The following is a 21,042-nucleotide window of genomic DNA, read 5'->3' as shown; positions in this document are numbered from 1 at the left end:
TATTGATGTAATATAGTCATGTTGAAACAGTGGGGAACAGATATGTAATATAGTCATGTAGAAACAGTGGAGAACAATAGATGTGGTTTTGAGAGAATTTGAAGGCATCCATCAGGCCTAGAGAGAAGGCGGGATAACAACTAATATTAAGGGTGGGATGAACTGGTACACCCACGCTTCATCCCTGGAGCGAGCAGGTGCAAGCTCTGAGTGTCTTCAAGTTGGGACATGCTATGGCTTATACCTCACAGACGTTGAAGCCAAATGCTAAGATTTTATTGCTAATAGGTACAGTTAACATCAATCGAAAACGGCCAACTAATGCTAGAAGCTAACGCTAATAGCTTCCATTAGCGACGCGGGCCCTAATACATTTACATTTTAGTCATTTAGCAGAATCTCTTATCGAGAGCGACTTACAGTAGTGAATGCATACATTTCATATATTATGTCCGTACTGGTCCCCCGTGGGAATCGAACCCACAACCCTGGCATGGCAAACACCATGCTCTACCAACAGAGCCTCACTAGTCTGGATTCATTATACCTGGAGCCAGGAAGAGATCCATCGTTATGAAACAGCACGGCTTTCTGTCTGAGAGAGACATAACAGAACAGATCACTCCTGAAGGTAGGAGAGGAGAGGAGCAGATAGGGAAGGGGAGAGGAGCGGAGCAGATCAGAGAGGGAAGGGGTGAGGAGAGGAGAAGAGCAGAGAGGGAATGGGTGAGGAGAGGATTAGAGAGGGAAGGGGAGAGGAGAGGAGCGGAGAGGGAATGGGTGAGGAGAGGATTAGAGAGGGAAGGGGAGAGGAGAGGAGCGGAGAGGGAATGGGTGAGGAGAGGATTAGAGAGGGAAGGGGAGAGGAGAGGAGCGGAGAGGGAAGGGGAGAGGAGCAGAGAGGGAAGGGGAGAGGAGCAGAGAGGGAAGGGGAGAGGAGAGGAGCGGAGAGGGAAGGGGAGAGGAGCGGAGCAGAGAGGGAAGGGGAGAGGAGAGGAGTGGAGCAGAGAGGGAAGGGGAGAGAAGAGGAGCAGAGAGGGAAGGGGAGAGGAGAGGAGCGGAGAGGGAAGGTGAGAGGAGAGGAGCGGAGAGGGAAGGTGAGAGGAGAGGAGCGGAGAGGGAAGGGGAGAGGAGCGGAGCAGAGAGGGAAGGGGAGAGGAGCGGAGCAGAGAGGGAAGGGGAGAGGAGAGGAGTGGAGAGGGAAGGGGAGAGGAGCGGAGCAGAGAGGGAAGGGGAGAGGAGAGGAGTGGAGCAGAGAGGGAAGGGGAGAGGAGAGGAGCGGAGAGGGAAGGGGAGAGGAGAGGAGCGGAGAGGGAAGGGGAGAGGAGAGGAGCGGAGAGGGAAGGGGAGAGGAGTGGAGTGGAGAGGGAAGGGGAGAGGAGAGGAGCAGAGAGGGAAGGGGAGAGGAGAGGAGCGGAGAGGGAAGGGGAGAGGAGAGGAGCGGAGAGGGAAGGGGAGAGGAGAGGAGCGGAGAGGGAAGGGGAGAGGAGCGGAGCGGAGAGGGAAGGGGAGAGGAGAGGAGTAGAGCAGAGAGGGAAGGGGAGAGGAGAGGAGTGGAGCAGAGAGGGAAGGGGAGAGGAGTGGAGCAGAGAGGGAATGGGTGAGGAGAGGATTAGAGAGGGAAGGGGAGAGGAGAGGAGCGGAGAGGGAATGGGTGAGGAGAGGATTAGAGAGGGAAGGGGAGAGGAGAGGAGCGGAGAGGGAAGGGGAGAGGAGCGGAGCAGAGAGGGAAGGGGAGAGGAGAGGAGTGGAGCAGAGAGGGAAGGGGAGAGGAGTGGAGAGGGAAGGGGAGAGGAGAGGAGCGGAGAGGGAAGGGGAGAGGAGAGGAGCGGAGAGGGAAGGGAGAGGAGAGGAGCGGAGAGGGAAGGGGAGAGGAGAGGAGCGGAGCGGGAGAGGGAAGGGGAGAGGAGCGGAGCAGAGAGGGAAGGGAGAGGAGCGGAGCAGAGAGGGAAGGGGAGAGGAGCGGAGAGGGAAGGGGAGAGGAGAGGAGCGGAGAGGGAAGGGGAGAGGAGAGGAGCGGAGAGGGAAGGGGAGAGGAGAGGAGCGGAGAGGGAAGGGGAGAGGAGAGGAGCGGAGAGGGAAGGGGAGAGGAGAGGAGCGGAGAGGGAAGGGGAGAGGAGCGGAGCAGAGAGGGAAAGGGAGAGGAGCGGAGCAGAGAGGGAAGGGGAGAGGAGTGGAGAGGGAAGGGGAGAGGAGAGGAGCGGAGAGGGAAGGGGAGAGGAGAGGAGCGGAGAGGGAAGGGGAGAGGAGCGGAGAGGGAAGGGGAGAGGAGCGGAGAGGGAAGGGGAGAGGAGCGGAGCGGAGAGGGAAGGGGAGAGGAGAGGAGCGGAGCAGAGAGGGAAGGGGAGAGGAGAGGAGTGGAGCAGAGAGGGAAGGGGAGAGGAGAGGAGCAGAGAGGGAAGGGGAGAGGAGAGGAGTGGAGCAGAGAGGGAAGGGGAGAGGAGAGGAGCAGAGAGGGAAGGGGAGAGGAGAGGAGCGGAGAGGGAAGGGAAGGGGAGAGGAGCGGAGAGGGAAGGGGAGAGGAGAGGAGCGGAGAGGGAAAGGGAGAGGAGAGGAGCGGAGAGGGAAGGGGAGAGGAGAGGAGTGGAGCAGAGAGGGAAGGGAAGGGGAGAGGAGTGGAGCAGAGAGGGAAGGGGAGAGGAGAGGAGTGGAGCAGAGAGGCAAGGGGAGAGGAGAGGAGTGGAGCAGAGAGGCAAGGGGAGAGGAGTGGAGCAGAGAGGGAAGGGGAGAGGAGAGGAGCGGAGAGGGAAGGGGAGAGGAGAGGAGCGGAGAGGGAAGGGGAGAGGAGAGGAGAGGAGAGGGAAGGGGAGAGGAGCGGAGCAGAGAGGGAAGGGGAGAGGAGTGGAGCAGAGAGGGAAGGGGAGAGGAGAGGAGCGGAGAGGTGGGGAGCGGAGAAGAGAGGGAAGGGGAGAGGAGAGGAGCGGAGAAGAGAGGGAAGGGGAGAGGAGAGGAGCGGAGAAGAGACGAGAGGGAAAGGGTGTCGTGTATTGGCTATCATTAATGTGATGACGATTGCTTTATCAAATCGATTAACTATGTTTAAATATTACGATGATTCAATTAATCCTGTAACAATCAACTCATTAGCAATCTTGGGGCACCATGGAAAAAGTTTGTATAACGAGTTACCATTTTCCAAACTAACTCTTAAAGATATAAGAGGGAAGGCAGAGAGGGAAGTGGTGAGGAGAGGAGAAGAGCAGAGAGGGAATGGGAGAGGAGAAGAGCAGAGAGGGAAGGGGAGAGGAGAGGAGCAGAGCAGAGAGGGAAGGGGAGAGGAGTGGAGCAGAGAGGGAAGGGGAGAGGAGAGGAGCAGAGAGGGGAGGGAAGGGGAGAGGAGAGGAGCAGAGAGGGAAGGGGAAAGGAGCGGAGCAGAGGGAAGGGGAGAGGAGAGGAGCAGAGAGGGGAGAGGAGAGGAGCGGAGAGGGAAGAGGAGAGGAGCGGAGAGGGAAGGGGAGAGGAGCGGAGCAGAGAGGGAAGGGGAGAGGAGAGGAGCGGAGAAGAGAGGGAAGGGGAGAGGAGAGGAGCGGAGAAGAGAAGAGAGGGAAGGGGTGTAATGTCTTGGCTATCATTAATGTGATGACGATTGCGTTATCAAATCTTTTAAATATGTTAATTATTACGATGATTCAATTAATCCTGTAACAATCAACTCATTAGCAATCTTGGGGCACCATGGAAAAAGTTTGTATAACGAGTTACCATTTTCCGAATTAACTCTTAAAGATATAAATATCTCTCACATTTCAGTCATCAGTCAGTCATTAATTAATTGTTGCCTTCTATCAGTCTCATTCTGAAAGTGCGGGAGAAAAGACAAAGGACTTCACTATCATACATACAGCTGATAACTATGCTCATGGAAATGCTAATACTTTGCACAAGAATTGCAATTTACATATTTACGATTGTATGCCTTTGTTGTCTCTCTGTTGAAATCGCCGGTCCATTTTCTGGAGAGTCAGTCGACAAAGTCTCTGGTTGTGTAGGTCTCTGGTTGTCCACCAGAGGTCACCATGTCCTTTGTAGTCATAGCTTGTTCCCTTTGTTCTGGAAGTGTATGTTATAATAGATATGTCAGATGTACCAACGGTCGTTCGATAGGGAAATGTTCTCCTCTCGTCTTCGGTCGCGTTTCCTAGACTATTTTACATATACAGCTACAGACTGTGAATGTGTAGTCTTTAGTTTGGTAGATTTCTTAACCATTTGTAACATATTCAGCTGGAACTGCACTTAACTGGTCTATAGAGTGGTAGCCATTTCAACGAGGGGACTCCCGTCCTTACTTTTTCTTGACTCTTAGTTTTAAACCATTTCTCAGCCATATAGCCACCGCTTCACGCTGTCTGGTCTAATGTAAATTTTGTCAAAAGTAGGTTTTATGCGCTCTGGGAAAAGGGGGCGTTCCATGACGCTGACGTAATGTCTGTGCTCACGTGGGTGTGGTCACTGACTAGTTAAGACTTTATATGAAAAATAATTCTCTCATTTTGAAGGCTAACGTCACCTTTCATCTTTCCACAAATAGTTTCATATTTAATCATTTAAGTTCCCCAACAATTGGATCTGAGGCTGACAACTGGGAAATATATACATTCAGAGATACGCTTATGTTGTTATACTGTTTTAAGTTACATCACAAATTATTAACAAATTCCACTGGATTGTTCTTTAAGTACCCTCGGACCATTCCAACTGTTTGGAATATAGACATATTGTTTCATTATTCAACCTTTGATGTTACCGTACTGCAACGTCTCTCTCTGTGGTAACAAAGGGATTTAACTTCCATTTATTAAAGAGTGGGAGTGAAAGTTTCCCTGCAGGTATTTACGATCTCCTCTGCGGGAGAGAGAGAGGGAGGAAAATCTGCCGCTTATGATCCTCCTCCAACAGGGCAAGTCATGACAGGGGAGAGGAGAGGAGCAGAGAGGGAAGGGGAGAGGAGAGGAGAGGAGAAGAGTAGAGCAGAGAGGGACGGGGAGAGGAGTGGAGCAGAGAGGGAAGGGGAGAGGAGAGGAGGGGAGTGGAGCAGAGAGGGAAGGGGAGAGGAGAGGAGAGGAGAAGAGTAGAGCAGAGAGGGACGGGGAGAGGAGTGGAGCAGAGAGGGAAGGGGAGAGGAGAGGAGGGGAGTGGAGCAGAGAGGGAAGGGGAGAGGGAAGGGGAGAGGAGAGGAGGGGAGGGGAGTGGAGCAGAGAGGGAAGGGGAGAGGAGTGTAGCGGAGAGGGAAGGGGAGAGGAGAGGAGGGGAGTGGAGCAGAGAGGGAAGGGGAGAGGAGAGGAGTGGAGTGGAGAGGCTGTCAAAGAAGGATGTTGCACTTCCAACTGCTTTATAGTTAATCTGGGTGTAAACATTACTTGAAGATGGAGAGTGAGAAAGGGGAAGAGAAAGATGGAATGGAGAATGGTGAGCTAAGAGAGAGTTAGTGAGATGAATATGTTGACTTGCGGACAGAGTTGTGACAAGGTATGACCAGATTACTGTCAGACAACAGGAGATGAGTTGGCTGTTTTAAGGTATTCTTCTCACTAAAGCCAAATGTGTCTGCTAGAGATTTAACTGACCATGCGTGTGCACATGTGTGTGTGAGAGAATGTGTGTGTCTGTGTGTGTGTCTCTCTCTCTGTGTGTTTTGTGTGTGTGTGTCTCTGTGTGTGTGTGTGTGTGTGTGTGTGTGTGTGTGTGTGTGTGTGTGTGTGTGTGTTTTTGCGTGTCTCTCTCGCTCTCTCTCTCTCGCTCTCCCCCTCTCTGCATTAGTATGCAGTACAGTATGTTTATTTGGTCTCCCTCTCTATTTGTCTAGTTGTCTCTATTGTATCTATTAGCTCACAATCTCTCCATCCCATCTTTCTTTCTCCCTTTCTCAATCAATTCAATTCAATTCAATTCAAGGGTCTTTATTGGCATGGGAAAGATGTGTGAACATTGCCAAAGCAAGTGAGGTAGATAATACACAAAAGTGAAATAAACAATAACAATTAACAGTAAACATTACACATATACGGAAGTTTCAAAAGAATAAAGACATTACAAATGTCATATTATTTATATATACAGTGTTGTAACAATGTACAAATGGTTACTGTACAAAAGGGAAAATAAATAAGCATAAATATGGGTTGTATTTACAATGGTGTTTGTTCTTCACTGGTTGCCCTTTTCTTGTGGCAACAGGTCACAAATCTTGCTGCTGTCATGGCACACTGTGATATTTCACCCAGTAGATATGGGAGTTTATCAAAATTGGGTTTGTTTTCGAATTCTTTGTGGATCTGTGTAATCTGTGGGAAATATGTGTCCCTAATATGGTCATACATTGGGCAGTAGGTTAGGAAGTGCAGCTCAGTTTCCACCTCATTTTGTGGGCAATGTGCACATAGCCTGTCTTCTCTTGAGAGCCATGTCTGCCTATGGCGGCCTTTCTCAATAGCAAGGCTATGCTCACTGAGTCTGTACATAGTCAAAGCTTTCCTTAAGTTTGGGTCAGTCACAGTGGCCAGGTATTCTGCCACAGTGTACTCTCTGTTTAGGGCCAAATAGCATTCCAGTTTGCTATGTTTTTTTTGTTAATTCTTTCCAATATGTCAAGTAATTGCCTTTTTGTTTTCTCATGATTTGTTTGGGTCTAATTGTGTTGCTGTCCTGGGGCTCTGTGGGGCCAGCTTGCTTAGGGGACTCTTCTCTAGGTTCATCTCTCTGTAGGTGATGGCTTTGTTATGGAAGGGTTGGGAATCGTTTCCTTTTAGGTGGTTGTAGAATTTAACGGCTCTTTTCTAGATTTTGATAATTAGCGGGTATCGGCCTAATTCTGCTCTGCATGCATTATTTGGTGTTCTACGTTGTACACGGAGGATATTTTTACAGAATTCTGCATGCAAAATGCATGTCCCATTTTGTGAATTTTTGGTTGGTAAGCAGACCCCAGACCTCACAACCAATCAATCCCCATCTCCTCCCTTTTCCATTCCATGTCTCCATCTCTCAGTCTGTGTGTGTGTGGTGTATAGTGAACCTACCTCAGCTTCTGGTATGTCTGTATCGATGTGTGTTTGTGTAGTGTGTGTGTCTGTGTGTTCATGTGTGTGTGAGGAGGTGATTGTTCAGATTACAGCCCTTACTAGGGACCCCCCCCCCCCCATGGTCAGGACACACAAACAGACACACACACACCCCTCAACCCCCCACAGACACCAACACCCTTCAACCCCCCACACACAGAAACACACACCCCTCAATCCCCCCCAACACCCCCCCCCCACACACACCCCTCAACCCCCCACACACAGATACACACACCCCTCAACCCCCCCCCCCCCCCCCCCCCCCCCCCCCCACACACACACACACACACACACACACAGAGAGAGAGAACCCCCTCCCCTCAACCCCACACACAGAGACATACACACCCCTCAGCCCCACACACACGCATACACCCCTCAACCCCCCACACACACCAACACACACCCCTCAACCCCACACACAGACACACACACACCCCTCCACCCAACATCGCCTGTCACTTTTGTCTCCCTCTCTATCTCTGTGCCATCCCCCTATCCACCCCTCCCCCTCCCCCTATTCACCTCGCCACCCCTCCACCATGTGGCTAACACTTGCAAAACAGATCTCTCTCCATCCTCTCCTTTCTCTGATCTCCTCCCATTCACTGTTCTATTCTCTCCTGTTCTCCCTGCTACTCAACCATGACTGACACACAATGGACACACAGTGGCTGACACAGATGCACAATAGAGAGGGGGAATGTATGCAACTGGAGAGCCTGAATCAGGATATAGACACGCGGCAGCAGCAGAGAGTAGAGGGCTGGGTTGAGGGGACACTTTTTCACTCCATCTCGTCTATAGGATCCTCTTGGCTCAATTCTCCCATGCTCCTCTTCTCTCACTGGTTTGGCAAGAAGAACAGTGTTCACCTCTCTGTATTCCTTTGATGTGAAATCAGGGGTAAGTAAAGATGTGATGAATTGGGAAAGGCATTGCAACTATGCATTGGGGTTAGGAGAAATTTAACTACTTTAGGCCTACTGTGGGAAATGGTCCGCTACTGAACATTGTGGTTTTGCATGGTCAGTTTTATAATCTGTTTACAGAACAAAGTCATTGTAATTAAATGTGATTGTTTGTGACGCAACGCCATTTCGATTGTGTAACTTAGTGACTTGTGATTATGACGATCAATGATGGGTTGTCTTCCTGTTACAACACAGTTTAGAAAGATCAGTTAGTGGGTTTGTTATTAAGTAGACTCTCTGGGATATTACAGACAGATTTGTTGTTTAGCCTTATAAGGGTTCAACTGGCATGCAAAGGAATTTAGCTTGAAGATAGCTGGCACTAAAACAGAGCTTGTGGACTGTGGTACAATAATATGCACACACACACACACACACACACTTACTGTTTGAATGCAGTGGGTTGTGAAATGTGATGCTACTGTGTTCTATCCCTGACCTCCACATTTTGTGAACCAGGCCTCTTCCTTGTTGATCCTGCATCTCCACTCAGCAGGGGGGCTTATGTAATCAGGGTGTGTAAGTGTGTGTGTTCCTGCATGTGTTTGTGTACGTGTCCCTGGCCTTGTTATGGTGCAGAGCGCGTCCCCCTTCACTGTATCTGGACTCTGGTCCGTTGACTTCTCTACTATGCGGTGTGAGTTTGGTTATGGTGGTCTGTTATGTGTTGTGGGTGGAGGGTATCCTGTTCCCACCTCTCTCTTTACCCACCCCCATAACACTGTGTCATCTGACATCTGCTGTGAGTGAAATCTAATGGCTCGCTTCAGTTTGAGATACAGCATTCAGTCTTTCATGCATTTTAAACTGAATGTTTATTTTTTCACCAGTGGAGGAAGCTATGTGTGTATGTGTATATTTAGCTATATATATATATAGCTATATGTATATGTGCATATTGCTATATGTGTATACATATATAAATATATGTGTATATTTTCAGTAATATGTCCAGTAATGAACGTAGCTGAATCTCTTCTTGTTCTGTGGTGTCTATGTTTTTACACTACACCTGTGTCATCGACAGCCTCCCTGAGTCGAAACGAATCCCTCCTTTGCCCCTTCACACACACACACACACACACACACACACACACACACACACACACACACACACACACACACACACACCTGTTTGCTCGTTCCTGTGGTGACAGACAGCCTTTCAGGGAGTGAAGCGGTGACATCCAGCTTCCTGAGGCTTGATTAGTAGTGGAGGAGAGGAGAGACAAACATGGGAAAAACAACACTGGCGACTCTGCAGTAACATTTAGTCATCCCCCCTTTCCTCTCATCCTCCCTGAATCCTCTCCTCTACCTCCACACCCACTCAGTCCCTTCTATCTTCCTTTCCTCCAGTTCCCACTCCTCTGCGTGTTACTAGGCAGAGAGTGACATCGAACCGATGTAATGTCTATGTAATAACGTGTGTAAAGTTTGGGGCCAGTCAGTCAGCAGCCTTAGCGGGACTTCTCTGACAGTCTGACAGTGACATTCACTCGGCCCACTGGAAGAGAAGTGGAACCATAACCTTATTTCATCTATTTATCCCAATCTCTCTCTCTCTCCCCCCCCCTTCTCCCTCACCCCCTCCTTCTCCTCTCTCTCCTCTGCTGGCTTACTGTGATTGCGTGCCTAGTGCAGTAATCGCCTCAGAGGAGCTGCCATGGCGGGGACTAATGGGCTGGCTGACTGGGAGGGAGCCTTCTGACTGGATGCTAATCTGGCCTGCTAATGCTAACCCTTTGACTCTAATGAGAGGAAATAATTAAAGTTTAGTCATGACAAAAAAATGAGAGGCCTGTGGCTGTGTGTGCATTTGGGAGTCTTGAAAAAAGCTATTGCAGTGCTGGGGAGAGGGTTAGTGGTAAGTCTAGCTTTTTGAGGGAGGGGTTGATCAGTCATGACATCTCTCATTCCCCTACGGCCCACAGTGAGGCTAAGAGAGGGACAAAGAGAGGGAGAGCAGAAAATAGGAAAAGAGGATAGAGGAAAAAGGGAGAGAAGGATAAAATGTCATACCGAGAGACATGGAAAGATAAAGGGAGGGAGAATGAGTAGAGAGAGACAGAAAGAGAGAGAGGGACATAGAGGGAGAGAGAGAGAAAGAGAGAGCGACAGAGCTATTAATAGGATGATAACTGTTGGCAGTGTGTCTCTCAGGACACGATGGTGCTTCCAAACATCTTCCCAGAAGACCTTTCAGTGCTGGGTCGTAGGGGGTCAACACAGCATCACTGCCAGATGACTTCCCTGTCCTGTCTCACCCTCTGTTCTGTCAAGCTAAATACTCTCTATTTCCCTCCTCTCTCTCTCTTGCTCTCTCTCTCTGTATTCATCTCTCCCTCCCCTTTCCCTCTCTCCTTCTCTCTCTGTTTCCCTCCCTCTCTTTCCGCCTGCTGTATAATCCAGTTGTATCCAGTCCATCCTCCGTTAGTGTCGTGGGAAAGGCTGAGAGGAAAGGAGGCAGATTCAGCCTTTCCCAGTGTTTGAGGCCATGTCTGTCCCTCTATGTACTGTAAATGTCAATCAGCTCCATAGAGACACATCACACTGCTCTGGCCTCATTTAGTAATGTCCCTGGTCTCATAGAGAAGGTTTCTCTGGTAAGATGGAGAGAGAGGTGGGGATGGAGAGATAGACATTTGCATGAGTGCACACACAAGCTCTGACCAGGGTAGTGCCAACCCAGTGCCTATCAGTGGGTGTGGGCTCTCCAAGGTGACGACTGTTGCTTGGCAACTACACCCTGCTCATTAATATGTAGATTTATACACAGCCCTCTTTGGCACTTTTGGCAAACGCACACAGACCAAAGTATTGCATATAAAGCCTTTGCTAAAGTATGTTTTCAGAAAGGCTGTAGACTTGAACCAGGATGACCACAGAAGTTTCCATCTCCCTCCGTCTATGAGTTCATATTACAATGCATAGTAGTACAGTAGTAGTAGTATTACAGTAGAATTACAGTAATAGTATTGCAGTAGCATTACAGTAGTAGTATTACAGCAGTAGTGTTACAGTAGTAGTATTGCAACACTAGTATTACAGTAGTAGTATTACAGTAGTAGTATTACATCAGTAGTATAGCAGTCGTAGTATTGCAACACTAGTATTACAGTAGTAGTATTACAGTAGTATATATTACAACAGAAGTATTACAGTAGTATTACAGTAATATTTGTAGTAGCAGTATTTTAAGTGGTTTTACGTTAGTATTACAGTAGTAGTATTACAACAGTAGTAGTATAGCAGTAGTAGTATTACAGTAGTAGTACAGCAGTAGTAGTATTGCAGTCAAAGTATTACAATAGTAGTATTTAGTGCTGAGCGATTAGTGCTTTTTGAGGTTGGTTCGGTTTTGGTTTGATTATTAAAAAATAATTGCAGTTTTCGGTTTTCATTATGTTTTTAAACATTGAATCAAATGCACTATGCATTATGTGGGTTGAATGCTGTAACAACACAGTATAAAACAATTGATACAAGTCCCATTATGGTAGTACCAGCCCATTACTAATTATAACTTATTAGCCATTAATATTTGTTGTTGTGTATATTACATTTGTTTTATTTGATTACTTTATTATTTAATTCCAAGTAATCTCATCTCATCTCTATAGAGCTACTGCATATGCTGTCTGACAAAATCCCTATTTTAGTAGTTCTTCATGTCATGCCTGCTCCCGCGCCCCACACCTGTCACCATCGTTACGTGCATCAGCGCTTCATTAGACTCACCTGTACTCCATCACATTTTTGATTTCCTCCCCTATATCTGTCTATTCCATAGTTTCATCCCCGTGTCAGCATTATTGTTGGTATCTTTACCCAAATCCAGACAGCTGATGTGCTGAAAGAGCTGCAAAATCTGGATCCCTACAAAGCAGCTGGGCTAGACAATCTGGACCCTCTCTTTCTAAAATTATCCACCAAAATTATTGCAACCCCAATTACTAGCCTGATTACTAGACACTCTAGTCCCAAATTGTTATAGACCTATATCTATCCTGCCCTGCCTTTCTAAAATCTTCGGACGCCAAGTTAACAAACAGATCACTGACCATTTCGAATCCCACCGTACCTTCTCCACTATGCAATCTAGTTTCCGAGCTGGTCATGGGAGCACCTCAGCCATGCTCAAGGTCCTAAACGATATCATAAATGCCATCGATAAAAGACAGTACTGTGCAGCCGTCTTCATCGACCTGGCCAAGGCTTTCAACTCTGTCAATCACCGCGTTCTTATCGGCAGACTCAACAGCCTTGGTTTCTCAAATGACTGCCTCGCCTGGTTCACTAACTACTTCTCAGATAGAGTTCAGTGTGTCAAATCGGTGGGCCTGTTGTCCGGACCTCTGGCAGTTTCTATGGGGGTGTCACTGGGTTCAATTCTCGGGCCAACTCGTTTCTCTGTGTATATCAATGATGTCGCTCTTGCTGCTGGTGATTCTCTGATCCACCTCTATGCAGACGACACCATTCTGTATACATCTGGCCCTTCTTTGGACAACTGTGTTAACAAACCTCCAAACGAGCTTCAATGCCATACAACACTCCTTTCGTGACCTCCAACAGCTTTTAAATGCTAGTAATACTAAATGCATGCTCCTCAACCGATTGCTGCCCGCACCCGCCCCCCCGACTAGCATCACTACTCTGGATGGTTCTGACTTAGAGTATGTGGACAACTACAAATACCTAGGTGTCTGGTTGGACTGTAAACTCTCCTTCCAGACTCACATTAAGCAGCTCCAGTCCAAAATGAAATCTAGTGTCAGCTTCGTATTTCTCAACAAAGCCTCCTTCACTCATGCTGCCAAACATACCCTCGTAAAACTGACTATCCTACCGATCCTTGACTTTGGCGATGTAATTTACAAAATAGCCTCTAACACTCTACTCAACAAACTGGATGCAGTCTATCACAGTGCCATCCGTTGTGTCACCAAAGCCCCATATACTACCCACCACTGTGACCTGTATGCTCTCGTTGGTTGGCCCTCACTACTTATCCGTCGCCAAAACCACTGGCTCCAGGTCATCTATAAGTCTTTGCTAGGTAAAGCCCTGGCTTTGGCCGCCTTTCATTACAGTTCTCTGCTGCCAATGACTGGAAGGAATTACAAAAATCACTGAAGCTGGAGACTTATATCTCCCTCTCTAACTTTAAGCATCAGCTGTCAGAGCATCTTACCTATCACTGTACCTGTACACAGCCCATCTGTAAATAGCACACCCAACTACCTCATCCTCATATTGTTATTTTTTATTTATTTTTGCTCTTTTGCACCTCAGTATCTCTACTTGCACATCTATTATTCCAGCGTTAGTGCTAAATTGCAATTATTTCACCTCTATGGCCTTTTTATTGCCTTACCTCCCTAATCTTGCACACACTGTACATAGACTTTTCTATTGTGTTATTGACTGTACATTTGTTTATCCCATGTGTAACACTGTGTTGTTGTTTTTGTCGCACTGCTTTACTTTATCTTGGCCAGGTCATGGTTGTAAATGGGAACTTGTTCTCAACTGGCCTTTCTGGTAAAATAAAGGTGAAATGGGATGCTGTCCTTGTTTCGTTTCATGTCCGTTGTTCATTACATGTTCACTCCCTGTACTTGCTTCTCGTCTCCCAGCGTCTGTCCTCACAGAATGCTGATACCATATTGGAAGCATCAGGGAGTATTTATTTTTATTTTTTGGTTGGTGATGTTGGGTCCGGGTGCCACGGCCGAAGGAACCGGGGATGCCTCAGCTGGCTTGTCAGGTTTCCACGCCTTAGCTGGCTCGAGAGGTTTTCTTGCCTCGGTTGCCTCGGCAGGCTCCCATCCCACATCACGCCTCAGCCGGCTCGTCGGGCTCCCACGCCTCAGCCGGCTCGTCGGGCTCCCACGCCTCAGCCGGCTCGTCGGGCTCCCACGCCTCAGCCGGCTCGTCGGGCTCCCACGCCTCAGCCGGCTCGTAGGGCTCCCACGCCTCAGCCGGCTCGTAGGGCTCCCACGCCTCAGCCGGCTCGTAGGGCTCCCACGCCTCAGCCGGCTCGTCGGTCTCGCACAGTTGGGGGGGTACTGTCATTCCTGCTTCCGCTCCCCCCCTTGGCACTCGAGGGTGCCAGGCTGCCCATCATTATGCTCACCTGTCACCATAATTACCCCCATCAGCGCTTCATTGGACTCACCTGTACTCGATCACATTTTTGATTGCCTCCCCTATATCTGTCTATTCCTCAGTTTCATCCCCGTGTCAGCATTATTGTTGTTATGTTTCCCTTGACCAGACGCTGTCCTTGTTTCGTTTCATGTCCATTGTTTATTAAATGTTCACTCCCTGTACTTGCTTCTCGTCTCCCAGCGTCTGTCCTCACACTTCAAAGTAAATAAGGCATTATTTTATGACTGCTGAGCTGTCAATCACTAAGAACATGTCTTTTCAGGTAGAGATATCCTACAAAGCAACTGCTCTCTATCTCTCTCAATCGTGCATTCTGTTCGTGTCTGTCCCACACCGACCGGACAAATTGGCATGTAATAGGCATGTAATGGATTATGGTCATTGTAGTTAATTACCAAGTTTTGGTTGTGGTCTGTTGTGTAATGTGGGTGCAGGGTATCCTGTTCCCCCATCTCTCACCAAAATATATTTTTTTACAAGGACATGTGTGTTTGTCATTGCCTAGAAAGCAGTATGTGTGTGTTTTTTGAAAATCTTACCCATGTTCGGTGTGATGTATGTCCCGTGCCTATGCCCAAGGTCAGAACACCAAATCCTCTATACAGAATACCCTCTTACAAAAAAGGGTTCCAAAAGGGTTCTTCGGCTATCCCCATAGGAGAACCCTTTTTGGTTTGGGTTAGAGCTCTTTTGAACTCAAAAAGGTTCTACCTGGAACCAAAAAGGCTCAGTCGAAGAACCCTTTTAGGTTCTAGATAGCACCTTTTTTTCTAATGACATTACTTAGAGTACATATGTAGCATATGTGTCAGCTGTCAGTGTGTATGTAAATGTGTGTGTGTGTTTATGTCTGTACTGGGTGGCTCATAATCTCTACGCATCCCCACGTGTCTCTTCTCTTCACACACACATACTATACACTCCTCAAAATAGTTTTTATAGGTAAAAGCAATGAGGCTGGAGATTTGTTATTGAACCTGTTGAATTCTATCAGACCAGGAGAGGACACACGGATAGTAAGCCACCATAGACTATTGAGACAAACCAGGTTTCAGTGATCATGGTTTAGTCCCCACCTGAAGAGAGAAGAATGGAGCCTTTATACTCTCGCTACAGTCTACCACAGCCAGGTAGAGAGGAGAGGAGGGGAAGACTAAGGTAGCAATTTTGTTGACACACCTTCGAGAGAGAGAGAGAGAGAGAGAGAGAGAGAGAGAGAGAGAGAGAAAACAAGAACAACAGGCCTGTTCAGAACAAAGCACATGCTAAGTTTATTGACTTCAGGGCTGCTGCTTATGAACATGTGAAGGTGTATGTGTCTAGGTGTGTGCGTGTGCATGCAAGTGTGTGATTGTAAACTACTGGTGTAAGACTTAGTGTTCTACACTGTGCATCCAGATGTGACGGTTTATGGGTTTACACTATTCTAGCAGGAGTTCCTAGTAATGAAACACTGACTACTACACTGACCAGCATTTATATTTAGCTCAGATAGTTCCAACTTCTACATCTATATGAACTTTCTGACTCTGAAATAATCTGAATTATCTCAAAAGAAATGGTATTTGTGTGTGTGCGTGCGCGTGAGTATGTGAGTGTGTCTGTACGATTGCATGCATGTGATGTGTGTGGGTTCTAGCTCCTGTTTTCCAGGCTGCAGTATGTTTTCATTAGAAAGTCTGTTATCACTTAACCCTTGACCTATTAGCTTCTCAGTTTCACTGGCCTGCAGGCCGGAGAAAGAGGTTGATCACGCTGTTATGGTGTTGTGTAGCTGTGCAATGTGAGTGATGTAATTGTGTTGCATCTATCAACTTGGAATGTTTCTCAGAGAAAACAGGAACGTAAACCTATATAGCATGAGTTTATATCTAAGGTTATAACTACATACATAGAACTGCAGCAGAGATATCTAGTTTATAACTACATACATAGAACTACAGCAGAGATATCTAGTTTATAACTACATACATAGAACTACAGCAGAGATATCTAGTTTATAACTACATACATAGAACTACAGCAGAGTTTATGACTAGGTTATAACTACATACATAGAACTACAGCAGAGTTTATGACTAGGTTATAACTGCATACATAGAACTACAGCAGAGTTTATATCTAGGTTATAACTACATACATAGAACTACAGCAGAGTTTGTCTAGGTTATAACTACATACATAGAACTACAGCAGAGTTTGTCTAGGTTATAACTACATACATAGAACTACAGCAAAGATTATATCTAGGTTATAACTACAGACATAGAACTACAGCAGAGTTTATATCTAGTTTATAACTACATACATAGAACTACAGCAGAGTTTGTCTAGGTTATAACTACATACATAGAACTACAGCAGAGTTTGTCTAGGTTATAACTACATACATAGAACTACAGCAAAGATTATATCTAGGTTATAACTACATACATAGAACTACAGCAGAGATTATAATCTTGGTTATAACTAGATTTGTCGTTGTCAGTTTGGCTTGTGGGCATCAGTGAGTGGAGTCACTAGGCACACACATAGAGGAGTTTGAGTGAACGCTCAAGCACACACACAACCCGCAACATACTGTAGCTACAGTATCATGTAGTGAAAAACAACTGTGACGTGAGAACAACATGTTCTCTAATGAATTAACTGTATGAGTGATATTTCTCTTTTATGACACTGTGTACATGTAATGTGTGTCTGTGTGAATGTGTTTGTATGTACGAGTGTGTGGTTGTGTTCTAATTCACATCTTGAGAAACTGTCTCAACTCCCCGGGAGGGAAACTGTCTCAACTCCCCGGGAGGGAAACTGTCTCAACTCCCCGGGAGGGAAACTGTCTCAACTCCCCGGGAGGGAAACTGTCTCAACTCCCCGGGAGGGAAACTGGATGCAGATTTGATTTTATTGAAAACTGCTTTAGAAAAGCATTCCAGTCCAATACGAACACAGTTCAAGATATGTGTGATCCATTAGCCTATCTCTCTTTCTCTTTCACTCTCTCTCTCTCTACCTGTGGGCGCCCTCAACACACATGTGTCTGGCATCAGCCTCCTCTGACTAACACTGACTCACCTTAACACCTCCAGTTTAACAACCCTGAATACAACACACACACACTCTGGTTGTGAAATATCGCGTCTGGTTTGAGCCTACAGTGGTGGTGATATTTTGGCAGGCTCCAGGGAGAATGCAGAACTCTTTTAAAGTCTATAAATTGTTATTGGTCAAACTGTAGGAAGAAAAAACGACCAAGGGTGGGGTTCAGTTTGAAACGAGGGAAAGGGAGCCAGAGGGAGGGAGGGAGGGAGGGAGGGAGGGAGGTGGGGGAAAGGTGAGGTGTAGGCGTGAGGAAGATGGAAGGACATGACAAGGATAAAGGGAGACAGGTAGGGGAGATGGGGATGAAAGGAAAGGAGCATGAGAGGAGAGAAGAAGAGAAAGAAAAGAGCGAGAAAAGAAGGGCAGAGTGAAAGGTAGAGGAGAGACGAACATAAGTTCCAGTAAATGATCAGATTAAGAATTGGAGGAAAAGGACGAGTAGAATGAGGGGGATTAGAGCGACAGAGGGAGAGGGGAGAGAGAGAGAGGAGAGAGAGAGAGAGATAGAGGGGAGAGGGGAGAGAGATAGAGGGGAGAGAGATAGGGGAGAGGGGAGAGAGATAGAGGGGAGAGAGATAGAGGGGAGAGAGATAGAGGAGAGAGATAGAGGGGAGAGAGATAGAGGAGAGAGAGAGAGAGCGGTAAAAGGGAGAGAAGATGGGAGCGAGCGAGCGAAGGGGGTAAAAGGGAGGGAAAGGGAAAAGAGAGAGAGGGAGGGAGGGATCATTGTTTCAGGACCACTGGTGGTTTCATGTTTCTCCTCTGCCCTGCAGATTTCCATTCTCCAGCTTCTGTGCCGACTGACTGACTCTCTTTCTCTCTCTCCTCTCTCTCTCTCTCTCTCTCCTCTCTCTCTCCTCTGCCCCCTTCCAGCCAAGCCTCTCCACGCTGTAGGAGATTACTAAGAGGAAGACTTCAGACTCACTGAGGAGAACACAAAGAAAAGGAGGGATACAGACAGAAAAGAGAGAAAGGAAACTGCAAGGTATGGACAGCACATGCTCTTCATTCTTTTTTCTCTGAGACGGATAAAAGGGAGGTAGAAAAGAGAAGGCTTCTCATTTATTTTTATTTTCATCTCTCTGCAATTCTTCCTCTGTTCTGTTGTTTCCCTGTAGCCATGCTCTCTGATCTGGGGTGTGCGTGTGTGCGTGTAGTGTGCGTGTGAAGTGTGTGTGAAGTGTGTTCTGTGAACCGTGTGCAGTCAGAGTGCTGCTCATGTGAAGGGAGAAAGGAAACCATGCCTGTAGGGTGTGACTAGTGAACTTATGTGTATGTGTGAATGCGTGTGTATATATACTGTATTTAGATTTGGATGGATGTGTACAAAATGTGCATCAGAAAGTTTGTGTGTGAGTGTAAGTGGGGGTACAGTTGCTGTGTGTGTGTATGAGTGTGTGAGTTGAGGGGGTAACTGTAGGTGTGTGTGTGCAGGTGTGTGTAGGTGTGATTGCAGACATGAGATGTCTAGATGGTAGGTGATGGTAGTAATCTGATTGATGTATGGAGGCAGGTTTATCTCCCAAGGGATCAACATCCTTATGTAAACATTAATTGACTACATAGAGGACACATTATGCTACGTAGGACATACATAGCAGACACGCAAAGCACATAACAATACACAACACAAACAAGAATACTCAGTTTAAGGTAAAAAAACAACTGTTCACCAGTTTCCTGGAGAATTCAAGAACCTCATTCCTAATTTCGGACACATATTTGCATTAATTTACTTAAAGGTGCACTATGCAGAAATTGCTCCGCCATTTCCTGGTTTCTAAAATTCTAGTAGTTCACCAAATTTCAGTTTATGTGACAAAACAAGGAAGTATAGTGTAGAGAATCATTGTACCATCTAAACCGCTGTGAAATATATTTTCCATAACCAAAATTATTGTATTTTCAGCTGTTTGAAGCTGGTGTACAAAACTGGAACTGAAGCACAGGAGGCATAGAAATATCGCACATAGAACAGATCTACCGCTTCATAGACTTGCTTTCAATGAGAATGACTGATCTATAACTCCCATTTCTATGTGAATTTAGTTGGTCACCCAAAAAGTTACATATTGCAGTTTTAACCAAACAGAAAAAACCTTGTTTGCAAAAAGCTTCCCAATGGACTGTGTGAGTGTTATTTTAGTCCTATGCTGGAAGCTTGGTTAGTGATTATTATTATTGAATAGGGCCCAGCCTGTGTGCAGGTGTGGAGTGTAGTACCAGGTGTCCCTCTCATTTGTCTGCTTTAGGTATTGTCCTAAATGGCACTCTATTCCTTACATAGTGCCCTAATTGTACCAGGGCCCTGGGCACTATATTAGGAATAGGGAGCCATTTGGGATGCAGATTTACTGTAGTGTTTACCCTGAGTCTGGGACCTATAACCACATCAGGTCTTTAAACAGCCATGGTCTGCTCTCTCCTTTTCTTCTTTTATCAGGTGGCTAGGCTGCTTGCTAGGCTGTTTTTATCAAAAGCTTTTTTACTACAGTCAAAACTGAGTTCAACATGTGGTTTTGGTTGAGAAAGCCAGTGTATGTCTGTGTGAGTGGGGGGGGGGGGGGTTGTTTTGTGTGCTTGTGCTTATGTTCATTCCAATCTGGCTAGCACTGCAACAGTAGCACAACAACACTCCATCACTAATGTTCTTAACAATGATTATGTGGCTAACACCCTACCCACATGCTGTCCCTTTCATTTGGATGCTATCAAGGCAGCTAATTGTTTATCCCAATGCTAACCCTTCAGATTAGCATTTGGTCGCTAACCCCAAGTTCCACACGCACCAATAAAACCCCAATCTTCCTAGTCAGCAATCATCATTATATGGGGTTAATTTTCTTCAGTTTTTCGAGAAAAAAAAGGTTCATGTAAGTCTCTCCCTTCCTCTCTCATTTGAGGACTTCCCCTGAATCTATCTTGGTGTTAGGTGTAGCCTGCTAATTGCTTGGATATATATAGGCTGAGAGGAAATACTAAGGTGCTTATTAGCGTCAGGCAGCTAGCCATGAGCCACTATTATCCTTAGAGAGAAAGAGGCTCTATAGAGGCAGCTAGCCATGAGCCACTATTATCCTTAGAGAGAAAGAGGCTCTATAGAGGCAGCTAGCCATGAGCCACCATTATCCTTAGAGAGAGAGAGGCTCTACAGAGGGGATGAAAGCAGGGTGGGGTCTCAGATTACCCCCTGACAGTGCCACTGTTTAATGTCACTATGGCCTTAACCACTCCTCAGAGCCAGAGGACCAGGACTTTAATTTATTTTTTATTTAACTAGGCAAATCGATTAAGAACAAATTGTTATCTACAATGACGGCTTACCCCAGCCAAACCCGGACAACGCTGGGCCAATTGTGCGCTATCCTATGGGACTCCCAATCACAGTCGGATGTGATGCAGCCTGGATTCGAACCAGGGACTGCAGTGACGCCTCTTTCACTGAGATGCATTGCCTTAGACCACTGCTCCACTCAGGAGCATTTGGCTGGTCTGGGACTTATCTGGGTGGGAGTGTTATCAGTGTTGTAGCTAGAGTGTAATTGCAGTGGTTGTTCTACTGGTGAAAGTTGGTTTTAAGTGGAGTAGTCCATTTTTATCTCTATGTTTTCTGAATTGTTTAGCAGTATCCTGAGCTTTTTGTTCTTCATTTAAGATTGGGGGTTAGGGGCTGGTTAGCAGTAAGGATCTAAAGTTAGGGTTTAGGGTTGGGGATTAAAAAAAAA

At 46.6% G+C, this 21,042-nt stretch overlaps 2 protein-coding genes across 2 annotated transcripts in view; both read left to right on the top strand.

Annotated features, from left to right (window-relative positions):
* The window catches only part of LOC115150304 (phosphatidylinositol 4-phosphate 3-kinase C2 domain-containing subunit beta-like), a 122,157-nt gene extending 103,875 nt beyond the window's left edge, over window positions 1-18,282 (top strand). The window contains exon 33 of the mRNA XM_029693444.1: window positions 18,191-18,282. The gene's annotated coding sequence lies outside the window, so the exon portion shown is untranslated. The remainder of the gene's footprint in view (window positions 1-18,190) is intronic.
* The window catches only part of LOC115150306 (pleckstrin homology domain-containing family A member 6), a 179,434-nt gene continuing 176,516 nt past the window's right edge, over window positions 18,125-21,042 (top strand). The window contains exon 1 of the mRNA XM_029693453.1: window positions 18,125-18,302. The gene's annotated coding sequence lies outside the window, so the exon portion shown is untranslated. The remainder of the gene's footprint in view (window positions 18,303-21,042) is intronic.

Source organism: Salmo trutta, chromosome 16 (assembly GCF_901001165.1).
Source record: "Salmo trutta chromosome 16, fSalTru1.1, whole genome shotgun sequence".
NCBI lineage: Eukaryota > Metazoa > Chordata > Actinopteri > Salmoniformes > Salmonidae > Salmo > Salmo trutta.
The sequence above is the reverse complement of the archived record's forward strand: the minus strand, read 5'-3'. Positions and strand labels throughout refer to the sequence as shown.